The following is a 13,824-nucleotide window of genomic DNA, read 5'->3' on the forward strand; positions in this document are numbered from 1 at the left end:
CTTTCTACTCCATTCACTTTTTTGCACAACCTTTGGAAAATCTAGACAGAGTTAGGCAGCTTCTTGTAGCAGCAAGAGCTTTTATTATATTTTTATAAATATAAGAAACAACAAAATAAAATTATATTTCCACTTAGATACATAGGAAAATAAATTGGAGGTACAATCCTCCAACTATTTTGAGACACTTGAATCTGTGGTTTGAGTCTGCTTTCTACAAGAATCATGTAAGATGTTGGTAATTTGGTTTTACGATGTGCCTTAGGACTGATTGTAATTATCAATCATTGATATACCAAAAGTTCAGCGGGGCCCTGTTGTCCTGTAGAAAGGATGAAGGGACAAAGAAAGAAGAGAGAAGGTACCTTAGGAACTGTTGCAGATAATGAATCCCCTCTGAAGCACCAAAAAAAATTACAGCTGTTAATGTCAGTGCAGAAAGTCCATAGTCCTGGTCCTGAAAGTAGAGACGGAGGTTGTTTTTCACAAAGCACCATGTAGAACACACAGTAAAGGTAAATACAAATCAAAAATGAGGGGCCCTCTGCTTTGTACCAGGCACCAAGAAGCTTCTACACATCCAGCATAAATGAATTAATGTGTCACTTTTGTTGTTGGTTTTTTGGTTTGTTTTTGGTTTGTTTTTTTTTAAACCTCTGCAATTCAAGTGTCTCCATAATAACACAGCACCCTCTTGTCCTTATGGGACAATGATGTATCTCAGTTTGTTGGAAATTTCTGTATTTCACCTTTCCTCTAGGCACAGAAAGTGACTAAGATTTGTGGGAAAAATAACAGTATACAATTATGTAATTGAAGTGAATTCTATAATTATTCTCTTACTGCACCATATTAAGCCTTGCTAAATTTGGGTGAAATGAGTTAATAATATTAGGACAGTGCTGTGAGCTGGGCCTCAGTATGGTGAGGTTCTTGCAATGTCTGCTATGTTTTTCATAGAAAATATCAGTTGTGATACAGAATATTCATTCTCCTAAGTCTATATTTTCCCAGAGAATAGATTTTGTTTTATACTATGAGAGAAAACCAGGAAAATGTTCCTTGAGCAATGAATGTATGTGTTAATTTTGCTGTATTTTTTCAAAGCACATTGATGCATGTGACATTTTTAAAAAATAAGGAAAATCCAGCACTACCTACTCATTAAAGGTAGGATAGGCTTTGTTATGGCACTTGACAAGTTAATCATATCTGATTGCACTCTTGCATGATCAACATTGCAAATTAGTATTTGTTGTGACTGTGTAAAAATTTATATTGCTTGCATGTAGGTTTTGCATATGATTTTACTAGGGCACTTAGTTACATTGAGAGAAATTGAATTGTGACTTCCAAGGGGCTAAGTACTTTTAGAAACAAGAAAAAAATATAGAGCTTTGAATCTCTAGAAAATTGCTCTTACAAAAAACACTATGAAGAATTATTGACTTACAAGCTTCATAGTTAAAGTCTTCATAGTCTTTATTTATACATTTGTTTCAACACTGTATTGTTTCCAAAAGCATTTAATTATTCTGGCTAACAAAAATACTAGTTAGCAAGTGTGACAATAATTTCTTCTTTACAATATTTTTACATTGTCACTTTTCATATGTGAATATGTAATACTTATTTTCAAACTGAAGACCTATATAGCAAAGAGATTAAGATTCGACTAAGAAGCTGAACTATTCTGAGTTGAAGTTCTCATTTACAATTCATTAATTTCTTTTGAACAGATTATTGTCTTCACTGTTTTTTCCTTCTTAAACTTTCCTTAGAGGTTTTCCATGGACCTAAGCATTGTAATAATTGCATGTTTGCAAACTCATTGAAAGAAGAATGCACTCTGTTGCTTGCTGCCAGAGCCTGCTGTTCATGTAGCCAGTTTTTATCTAAGTAATTTTATCTACTAGTTGACAGGATGGCCTTTCTTACATATAATTCACTGCTGAAATATAATTTAATCAACTAAACTTGTTTCTTGAAAAGATTTAAAAGTACTATTAGCCTAAAACTGATTTTCTATGAACATAGCAAGACTTAGGCCTCATAAATTATTGATAAGAAACAAACTGATGACATAAAAGGCCACCTAGTTCACTGAAATGTTTGCGGAAAAGTTTTTACACCTCTAGTAATTCTAATTGAGAGGAAATTGAAAAATATAGAGAGATAATAATAAAAAAAAACCTGGCAAGGTTTCTCTATTCTGCAATGAAATAATTTTAATTCTATATTGAATATGCCTGTTTTTTTCTGGAAGAGATTTTAATTTTCCAACAGTTTAAAATTATTGGATAAGGGCCATATAATTCAATAAAGCAACAAAATATTAAAAGTCCAATATATTCTTTACCTATGATAGTAGTAACCCAACCATCCTTTCTACGTAACCCCCTCAAAGCAATACGTTTTTTACCAAATTCTGCCTTTGTACAGCAACGTTTCTCTTCCCAGTTGCAAAATTCTCTGACTCATCCTTTTCTTCATCAAAACAGAAACCAACAAAAAAAAATGTGCCCAGTTCATGTTGCAGACGAAATTTCCTCGCACTGCTCTGTGAACCAAGAGTAGAGCGGCTGACTGATTCTCCTGCTAGGAGCTGGTGAGCAGGGTTAATCTACCAGCTGTAGAACATTGACTGGCACAGTTTGGAGGGGCTGGTTGGTGCAGTGAAATTCATCCCTTACCCAAAGCCACCTAGCTCAGCTTGTTGAGAGGCCCATGATGCTTTTCAGTCCTTTAGGGAATCAAGTATTTTCATTATTTCAGATGATAGGTGAAAATGATAGATTATATCAGATGATAGGTCATTTCAAAGAAAATGACTTTGATGAGTATGTTTTTTTAACATAATCTAGAAAATGCAAGACAGAAATAATAAAACAAACCAATTTTTTTTATTATTGTCTCCTAACTGTGTACATGTATTTAGATATTTTGGGCATTTTCCACTTTCTAGAAATTGACAATATTCAAAGAAAAAAATTCTAAATTTCCCAGATCAGCGTCTTCATTCAGCTATTTTAGCTTTGAGATAAATGACCCTTCATGGATTTTTCTTCCATGAAGTTTTCTGACTGCTTTTAAATTGCTGATAATCTTCCAATTTTCTGAGACTTTTGTGCCATAATTCCTAGCATGCAAAAAAATATTTAATTTTTCGTGTTTTGGATTTGTCACCTCTTAGAGGTACTTGATTGCTCACTAATTGCTTAGAGTCTCCATGTCACACAATGTTTTATACATACCAGCATGCCTTTCTCCTTATGTCACCTTGCAATGTGTAAGAGTCATAATCTGCTCAGCTGTTTCTGAGAAAAAGCTGTCTATTTGATCATCCTGTCATTTTATTTTTCAAATTTAGTTAATTTTTTTTTCTGATAAGATAGTTATATTAGTAGACAGTATTCAAGAAATGGATTCTGACTTTCATTATGTTCTACTGGTCTTCATGATTTCATTATCCAGAATTAAAACAACTTGTGCAACTAACTGTCTACGTATTTTCTGTAAGAATACTTCTTGTACAGAAAATAAATAATAGCAAAACTGGTGAACAGCTTAGAAAATAGAATTGAGAATATGAGTGTAGTCTGCATTACTTATAACAAGAAAATAAGCAAATGTGTATTCTATAAAAATGACACCAATCCTCTCAGAATCTGAGATCAGAGAAAATTTTTGACTAGTCTTAGTGAACATGCAAAATAGTAATACACATATCAATAGTAATACATAAATATATACCAACTTCTAAAACAGAGGGTTAAATTAGCGTTGCATGGTACTTTATTTAACAGTGAACTGATGGGTTCAGTTACTACTTATGAAATGACTAAAATGAGAAAAAGTATAACTTTGATTTGCAGAAAGATAAACTTTCACTTCTTTTCTTATTTGACAAATTGTAGACTCTAATAAATGCATGATTGCTTTCCATCTGTCCATCTAGCACTTAAATTACTTAAATTATTCCTCCGGGCTATCTAGAGAGGGAGCTAAATGCAATTCCTCTCCTAGTTTTCCTTGTCTCAGACCTTCATTCTAGCAATTGCAGTATCCCAGATTGTGTTTATTATCCACCCATTTCATCAATTAAACATCCAAGGACATCAGTTCCATATATTGAAATACCCCCTCAATAGTTGGCTTAGGCTGAGTCTTCACAGCTTGTTCTCTTAAAGAATCCACTTTCCCTTTTCTCCTTCTATGTTCCCAGTTCTAAACACAGGTGGTTCTTTTCCCTTACCCACGTTTGGAAAAGATAGTGAAACTTCTTCCTCCTTGCTTCGCTTGACAGACTCTTAGCCTGTTTCTTTTTACATCCAGTGTCAGGAGGAGAGTAGCAATCCTGGGAAATGGAGATTAACACAAAATAATTCCTTGAACAGCATGTGGCAGTGGCATCAGTAAATGTATCTTTGACCCTTGAAGAGGTTTTTTTTTTTTTGATGTCACTCTTTCAGAATAAATAGAGGAAATTATATTGGAGACCATTTACACTGACACTTATGGGGGGAAATAGCTGCACAGAGAAAGGTTTCAGAAAACCTATCGGGATGTCCCTCTGGACAAACCCATTTGCTGGAGAAACTAATTTGGATTCAAGTTGTAATTAATTTTATACTTCTTTACTTTGTGGTATGATCCCAGAATTCAGAAAAAAGATGTAAAAGCAAGAGACCATGCAGTGCTATGTATAGGTAAGACATAGATCAGTGCATCCTTAGTTTTGAAAATTATAGCTATTTCTTGTTTATCTGTTACAAAATTAAAGACCAAGCCTGTGAAGCAGCTGATCTTGGTGTGAATTTCTAGGCTGTGTAAGGCTTTAATTCTACCAGTACAAATTGAAATTAAGTTTGGGGATTCAGTTTGCTGTGTTCCTTCCCATTCATGCCTGCATTTTTCCAAACTTCCATCAGTGATGCTAATTTGTGTTAATTGATGCAGTTTGTTTTTTTCTCCTGTTCATGATAACACTCATTGAGAATCTGCTTGCCGATCAAAAAGATCATAATAGACCACAATGGAAAATTTACTAAGAATAACCATCCACTTCTGCAACTAATATCAGTAGCATTTTCTTATTACATATGCTTCCTCATGGTGAAATAAAAGCTACAGGAAAAAATTGTCAGGAGCATCAATTAACACCAAGAGAGATTTTACAAGTTCAGAGAAAAAGCAGGAACATATTTTCAATGTGTAGAATATGCTGCTGAAGTGTTATGAAAAGCAAACCAAAACAAAAGAGATTATCTGAAACCTGAACCACACTATATAAAGAAGTAGAGTAATTGAAACTTTCCAAGTTATTTGATAGCACATTAAAACCTAACTTCACAACTCGCCTAGAAATAAGAGGGCTGATAAGATTAGGTAGCCGTTAAAGCTTGGGTTTTTCTCCTCTTTCTTATATATTTTAATGCTGTATACTGGAAAGAGAACACATTTCGCCCATTGTGTAGTACTTTCTTTGCTGAGAAATGGCAATTTTGAGAAGATTATTGGCTTCCAGGAAAGTTTTTAATGAACTAATGGCACATGTGTATCCTCTGTCTAAGTAACATCTGCATGGGGGCTAGTGTTACAGCAAAAAGCAGTTTAAAAATTTTTCTTTTCATTACAGGGGTGCAAGATACTGACTGTATCCTCCCATGCATGATATCAAACTTTTGATTCAGTTCTATCACGTGGTGAGTTTAAGCAAAAATACATTCACCTGAGGGAAAATGTCTTTCCCCTTTTCCTAAGTGCCACCGGTCTATCAGTTTCTCTCCTGAGAACTGTTCTTAGTGACAGCCCTTTATCACAAGTCTGCATTTATGATCCCACTCCAAAATCTACACTTTGAATATATTTGACCTGCCTGATCCATGTTTTCATTTAAAAATCAAACCTTTTACCTGAAACACGAATACCATCATTAAAAAAAAAAAAATCTATTTCAATAATTCCTGTAAGTGCCAATGTTTTTTTCACAGCTAACAATGAAGTCCTCTCGGAACAGCCATTATAGCAGGAGAAAAGATTTTGAGCTCTGCAACTTGTTAATTTACAAGGTTAGAGGAGGAGCATGTCAAGCAGTAGGGAGCATGAGAGAAGAACAGAGGACTGGATGAGGTCAAAGAAACTGCCAGATCTCTGAGCTTACTGTTGGAGACTTTTTCAGCTGCAAAGAGCAAGGAAAATAACTAATCAACTGTCTGCTCCCTTTATAAGTCCCAGAACAACCTCTGAGGCTGCCATCTGCCCAAAAGAGATAATAACTTAACCACCCTGTCACTAACCATCTAAAAGTTGTGAAGCAGAAGTGGTTGAAAGTTTTCCACTTTCTGTTAAAAGCACCTGATTTGGAAATATTCTGTTTTAGAGGAACAGATACATTTGGCCAAAAAAAAAAAATACCTGTGTCAATAGGAGTGTTCCATCAATGATGATTCTTATTTTCCTGCCTTGGGCTTAGGGCAGGACTGTGAGGGTAGTGTTCAAAAGTTCTCTGATTGCTGTTATGTGTGATGAGCGGCTCCTGGTTAAGTGTGTCGAGCTGTCAGTGCAGTTGTACACAAGCCACAAGAACACTTTCCATAGGATCCCAGTCAAGTGCCTGAAACACAGAAGGTAACTGCTGTTAACTCAAAAAGCATAGTAAGTATGGTCTAAGCCACCACTACATGCAAATTTGTTCACTTAATGCAAATAAGCAAATTACATGAGACAAATAGAGATAGAATGTTTGAATAGAAAAGCGCATATAAAAAGAATAAAATAAAATAAAATCTTAAAAATTGTTTTTCAAGCTGTCATTTAAATGCGTTTGCCTTTTCAACACACTGAGAAGCTGGGCTGCGTAAAGACATCCTGTAGAAGGTGTTGGGGTACTGGTTTTATGATTCTTGCTTGCTGCTGTCAGCAACTGCAAAATAAAGTCACCAAAGGCAGTTTTTTACTGAGCTGGTTGTAGCTGAGACTTCAGATAGATTAGAGGATGTACTAAATTGGAGTTTATATTCTCCATAATATCTACAATGGTTTCATTATCAGTCTTTGTAGTGACAGCTTTTAACTTTGTATGGGAAGTGCATGGATTTTGAGTGGGCACTGTCCAAAAGTATAGCCATCTGTGGCAGCCCAGTGAATTTTGAAAATGCACTGAAATTGAAAGGCTGGAGAGTCAGATGTAGAAATCTGAGGTTGGAAAATAGGAAGGTGAGTACAGGTGTTTTTCTGGATAAAGAAGCCCTATATGTGTGCAGGGTGTCCATGTCTCATTAAAGATCTCTTGATCAGCATACACCAAGACACTGAGCTTGCTCCTTTTTCCTTTTACAGGCTATTAGATGCCTTTAGGAAGCAAAATAAGATTTATGTGATCTCAGGGTTGACAACACTTCTCGAGTGGTATAGAACAATGAGGACTAGGAAACAGTAAACCCTTGAAATTAAATTTTAAATTTCATATGAAATATACCAGTAACTACAAAAAGATCTGAGGGTTGATTTTGGCCCATCAGTCCAGGAATATAGGTAAGCACTTTAAAGGGCACATCCATACATTTAAAGAAGAGGGGAGTAAAAGAGAAGAGAAAAGAAAAGAAGAGAAGAGAAAAGAAGAGAAGAGAAGAGAAGAGAAGAGAAGAGAAGAGAAGAGAAGAGAAGAGAAGAGAAGAGAAGAGAAGAGAAGAGAAGAGAAGAGAAGAGAAGAGAAGGGAAGAGAAGAGAAAAGAGAAGAGAAGAGAAGAGAAGAGAAGAGAAGAGAAGAGAAGAGAAGAGAAGAGAAGAGAAGAGAAGAGAAGAGAAGAGAAGAGAAGAGAAGAGAAGAGAAGAGAAGAGAAGAGAAGAGAGTGCATGTTTGGAATGACGTAGTGTATTCAAAGTGTAAAGTGAATTTTATTAGCACATTATGCTCCACAAAGCCTTCTAAGTAGTAACAGGACAAAGAAAGAGTAATTATGTCCAAATCAAATACCAGCAAGGTAGCATAAACTCTTGCACAAGAGAGTAAACAAAGCCAAATTCAGAAGACTCATCAGCTCAGTTCAGTCAGGATAAAATAGTTAAACCAAGACCTGAAGTGGATAAATTTCACATATGTAGAAACATGTCAATTCTTGATCTGCCATCCTTTGAGATAAAGCATCACAAAAACAGAAATTACTTTGTCAATTTTCTGTGTCCCAAGAGAGTTTTATTATGGACAATGTCACAGATTTCTTGCTGAACTTGAGTACAAACAACTCAGTACACCCACAGGCAGTATCAGGGAGTAAAATAAATGGCAATCTGCAGTCTGGTAAAGTCTTAATATTGCATATTGTGGTGGGCTACTCTTGCTTGGTCACAAGGTGTCAACAAAAGCCACTGTATCACTCCCCATCCTCAAGTGGGCAGGGGAGAGAAAATATAGTGAAAGATTCATGGCTTGAGTAAGGAGAGGGAGAGATCATTTACTATCAAACACACCTGATTTGGGGAAATTATTGATTTTATTACCAAACAAATAAAAGCAGAATAATGACAAGTAATCCAAATCTTAGGAATAGTTTTCCCAGTGTAATGTTATTTCCAATTCTCTATCTCCTCCCCGCAGCAGCACAGAGTGACAGGAAACGGGGGCTGTGGTCAGTTTATTACACATTGGCTCTGCTTGCTCCTGACTGTTGTCCTCTGCTCCAGTGTGGGACCCCTCCCAGAGGAGACAGCTCTCTGTAAGTTTTCCCAAAGTTAGTGGGAACTAACTTCCCATGGGCTGTAATGTTTAATGAACTACTCCAGTGTGTGGACATTGGACCCAGGACTGATGATCTCTTTTTCTCTTCTATCTGATTTCCTATTCACTTTTTCTTTCTTCCCTCTTTTATTTTTTTATTCCTCTTACTCTTAGAAGATAGGGGCAAAGCATATATCAATTTCCATGTTGAGTGTGTAGTATGCTAATAAAATTTTCTGAGCTTTTTTTGACTCTTTTGAATTTTGCCATTATTTTTCACCCATGAGGACTAACAAATTTTGGGTGCTCCCTTTGGTGTAGGAGTTAGAGGTGACAGATCTACACAAGCATGACAGCGTAATGAATATAGTATGTAGTCTTCAGTGACAGATTCAGAGTTTTACTGGTAGAGAAAGAAAAAAAGGATTTATCTAAAATGGATTTGACTTCTCTGTGAATTAGCAGAGATGGAAGTGAAATTTAGATTTCTCTGATTCATAGAGAGTTTAGCAGATTATTAGGACAGTGTCGATTAGTTTCTACACTATTCTAGATTAAAAAAAGAACAGTTTTGAGAAAATTCTCAGCAGAGTTGATGAGAACCCGTTTGAACATGAATTTTCAGGACACTGTATGTCAAATTAAAAGCCTAATGATCTGTCTCCATTTCCACACAAAGTCAGAAAAGAACGAATTGCAGCCCAAGAATGGAATCAATTGAATGGAATGTGTACAAGTCAAATAGTTGAAGACCAGAAAGAAATCAGTTCAGAGAGAATATGACTGGTCACGAAAAAAAGGTTTATCATTACTGAAGCACAAAATATCAAAATCAGTTTGGACACAGTCTGATTAATGAATAAAGAAAAATGTGAAAATTATATACTTGTTTAATGGATTTAAGCTAGATGACAGAAATTTTTAACATCAGTGTAAGCACCACAGGACAAGGTGTGTTACAGAAGGTTGCAGATAAAATTAATTTAATTTTGTGCACAGCAAGTTTTTTTTTTTTTTAGAAAAACCTTTTACTGATATATTGGAACAACTACTATTTAAGAACATTATTTGGCAATGTTCATGAGATAGCACTGAAGCACTACTCTGTAAAGCATCAGTATTTAGGGTCTCTGACAGCACCGTGGCAGTCACCATTTGATTATATGCATCCAAATAAATTTTTAGATCTTATATGAAAACAGTTGTCATCTCATATTTAAGACAATTTCTGAATAAATTATGCCTAGATCAAGATGTAATTACTATGTTGTCCATTGAAAAAGGCATGTAAAAAAACACTGTAGTAAGGTCACATCACTATCTATGGGAAGTAATGCAATCTAGAAAAAATCTAATATAAGCTGCAACATATTTGGATACAGATGCAAAATATTGAAACATGTTATCTCAAATATAAAAATGTGTTTTTTTAGATGCTACATAGAACTGCAGTGAAACACATCAAAGCCAGGGAATTAAATCTTACCTCTAATGTGATCTAATTCTGTATCTGAAATAATTTCATGAAACAGAGAGAGATAATGTAGTTTCACCTTCACATAACGTCTTCACATAAATTTTTTTATGAGGATTGGCTTCACAGGACGTGATGGGCAATGGAGCATAGTGGGCTACAGAAGATGCTATGGTATTCTGTTAGTGTAGAAGCTTTGTTGATGGCAAATGACAGGAAAATAGTCTGAGAATATAGAAAAAAACCCCATAAAATTAGAGTGTTTGCTTTTCTCAGACTGAAGATATTCAGAAACAACTAGACTGGTATGCAAAGAAACAGATGTGCCTGAAACTACAAAAATCAAATAAAAATCAAATAACCAAAAAGGAAATGCAATTGTGTTGCAAGACTGATGAAGTGCATAAAAGCTGCCAGCATTTTAGTGAGCACTTATATGTTTATTTTTTCCAAAATGCATTGTGTCTATGAGACAACTCAGTGTAAAGGGCCATTCTTGAATTAGAGGATATATTTGCATGATGGTATGTTTAAATAATCATGAATTAGATGAAAAAGAAGCTTCTGCTACCACATACTAAAACTGCCAGTTGGGACTATTAAAAAAGGCAATAATTTTGTTACTCCCCTTTGTGAAGAGATTTATGGCCTGTTGACGACAAGTGTCATGTTACACCAAGGAATAGTCATGTGTTCAAATGAATGGAAATTTATTATCCATGATGTGAAATGAATTGAATTTAATGGGTAAATCAGCCCTTTTTTTTTATTTCTGCATTTTTTGCTTTCATAACTTAGAAGAATTACATCCTTTCAATATAGCCATTAGAGAATATAAGGTTGCATTTAGTTGGCAAAAGCCAGCACAAATAAAGGTAATAGAGACCTACTAAGAATTACAGTAAAAACGAGTAGAAAGCCAGAATGAGTAGGAGAGTCGTAACAGTTGTAGAAAAGAAATAGGACCAGAAATAAACTGACTGAAGACAATTTGCCCCCATCTTGTGATGCATAAGATTATCGTGGGGATATTGCTATGGTGCCATATTGCCTAATAAAACAAAACAAAACAAAACAAAACGCAACACAACACCTGGGCATTGATATAAGACTTACATTCCCAAATAATGCTTAAACACGAAAATACAGGAGCTATTTAGAGATGTAATTTTACTCAGGTTTATGATATCCTTGTCTCTATAAATAAAAAACAAAGTGGGAACAAGCTCTGTTTCAGTTGGAAAAACAATCATACTCAAGCTTTGTTTTGTTATGTGGTGCCAAGGGAATGAATGATGCAGCACAGGAATAACTGAACCAAGATCTAGATATTTGTGTCAATTAAACACATTTATTTATTGAATAGCTCAGCCTACTGAACGTTTACTTGGTGTATCCAGTGATGGAACAGTTTTCTCTGCAAGCTGTTTTTCTCCCAGATTTTGGAACACCTCTCTAAAGTTTATGCAGTTCTATTCACCCTAGTTCTCCTTTCAGAAGCAGCACAAGTAATGATGAAACCAGTTTTAAACAGGCCAAGAACAACTTCTTGTCTGCTATCTAGTATTTTCTCTTCTGCATGTGCTGTTCTGGAACACGACAGATTGAAAACAAAACATGTTTTCAGAATTTTTACTTGGCATACACAAGGGAAAGTAGATCTATTTGTTTACTTTTGTAAGAAGGAAGCTTTATACCTGTTTGAAAACCATCTCTTTTAATTATTCATTGACTGTCAGAACACTGCTTGAATTTGAATTGCAAAATCACAGAATTATTTATGTTGGAAGGCACCTTCAAGTCACCTATTTTCCAATCTTCTGCTCAAAGCAAGTTCAGTTGTACTAAGGAGTGTGTGAATGTGATATTTGGTGGGACTATGAGGCATGGTGGCCATCAGCTGACTCCAACAGACTTATGGGGATAAAGAGTGAATCCCTGCACATTCCCAATGGCAGTATTATCACATGCATAGTACAGAAGGAGTGTGCTACTTGTAACTATGCTTTTATGTGCATTTCAATATGCAACAGCAACAATGAAAACATCTGGAGCCCCAACAACACCATATAAAACCCCAGATGAAGAATCTTGTTTTCTAATGAACATTCATATTGGTAAAAACCTTTAGCAGAGTTTTATGACGTTGTTTTTGTCAATATATGATCTACATTAATATTTATGTTTAAGATAAAAAAAGACATAAACAGAAGAATGATTATATGAAAATCAAAATACAAATATAAAAATGAGGAAAAAATTGTAAGTAAAACAACTAATACATGCTAGTGCTGCAGGTACTATCTTTTGTTATCTGATAACAAAATTATCATGGAAATAACTAAATGACTTATCAGACAAGAAAACAGATTAACTGGATGTAAGGAAGCATTTATGTAAATAGCGACACAGCAAGCAAACAAAACAAATCACATGCAGTCACACAACTTGCTGCCTTTGACAAATAAATGGATAGATAGATAGATAGATAGATAGATAGATAGATAGATAGATAGACAGCTAGATAGATAGATAAAGTATTCTTACTATAGAAAAGGTCAGAATTCTAGAAATAGGCTACCTAGACTCTCCAGCTTTATAGGAAAACATAGAAGAAAAAGTTTACAATAGAGAAACTATACAATCACAGTAAGGAAACATGAATCTGCAGATTTATGTCCCTGATAGTAAATATTGTTAAGCAGTAGCAGTAATCAGAACAGGCATATTTGCTTAACAAATTGCAGAATATGTTTTGATTGGTTTTTTTTTTTGTTGTTTACTTCTGATACTCTGTAATTTATTTATATCACTCCAGCTGAAAAGAACAGTGTTGCCAGACACTTTTGTGTTTATGACCCATGGGAGTACAGAATAGAAAAAAAAAAAGTAGTGAGAGCTATTTAAAGAAATCCTCTATATCTTAGTGTGAAAAATAAAAAGTCTCAGATAAGCCACTTCACAGTTGTTTTTGAGCATATTAAATTATTAAAATCATATTAATGAACAGATTAATTATCAACAGTGTATTAATAGTTTTCCTACACTGATTATATTTAATGGATTGCAGGGGTATAGTTCTGTGGTCAGCCTCTTCTTACTCCTTCCATTGATTGATTCAGCAGGAAACTAACTCCTTCTTGTCTCTTCCCCTTCCCCTCAATAGATACAGCTATAATGTTTTAGTCAGATTATCTCCCTGACCTGGAAAACTGCACATTCCCATATGTGCTAGCACAAAATACTTAAGTAAAATTGTATAAAGCCATGTTATGATTGCTTTAAACTATCAGGAAACCTCATCCTAAAACCTTAATACTGCAAACAGAATCAACATTGAAGTATTAGTATTGCCAAGTTGCTCTTTATTGCTTGCTATAACACTTTTGTTCATTAGCTTAGTCTACTTTGAGTACTTCCATCTGCATTCAAGAAGCTAGTTAAGCATTACTGTCAGCCCATCTTGATATGGAATTAATATTACATCTCTGAAAATTACTTATGACCTGGAAAATTCTAATCCAGAATATTCTCTTTTACATGGTTATACAATCCTACAGATGCCTCAATTCTTTATATCTTTATTTTAATCTAAAAATATTTTATGGTGCCTCAGCACATCATTAGAGAC

This window comes from Cinclus cinclus, chromosome 1 (genome assembly GCF_963662255.1).
Source record: "Cinclus cinclus chromosome 1, bCinCin1.1, whole genome shotgun sequence".
Lineage (NCBI taxonomy): Eukaryota > Metazoa > Chordata > Aves > Passeriformes > Cinclidae > Cinclus > Cinclus cinclus.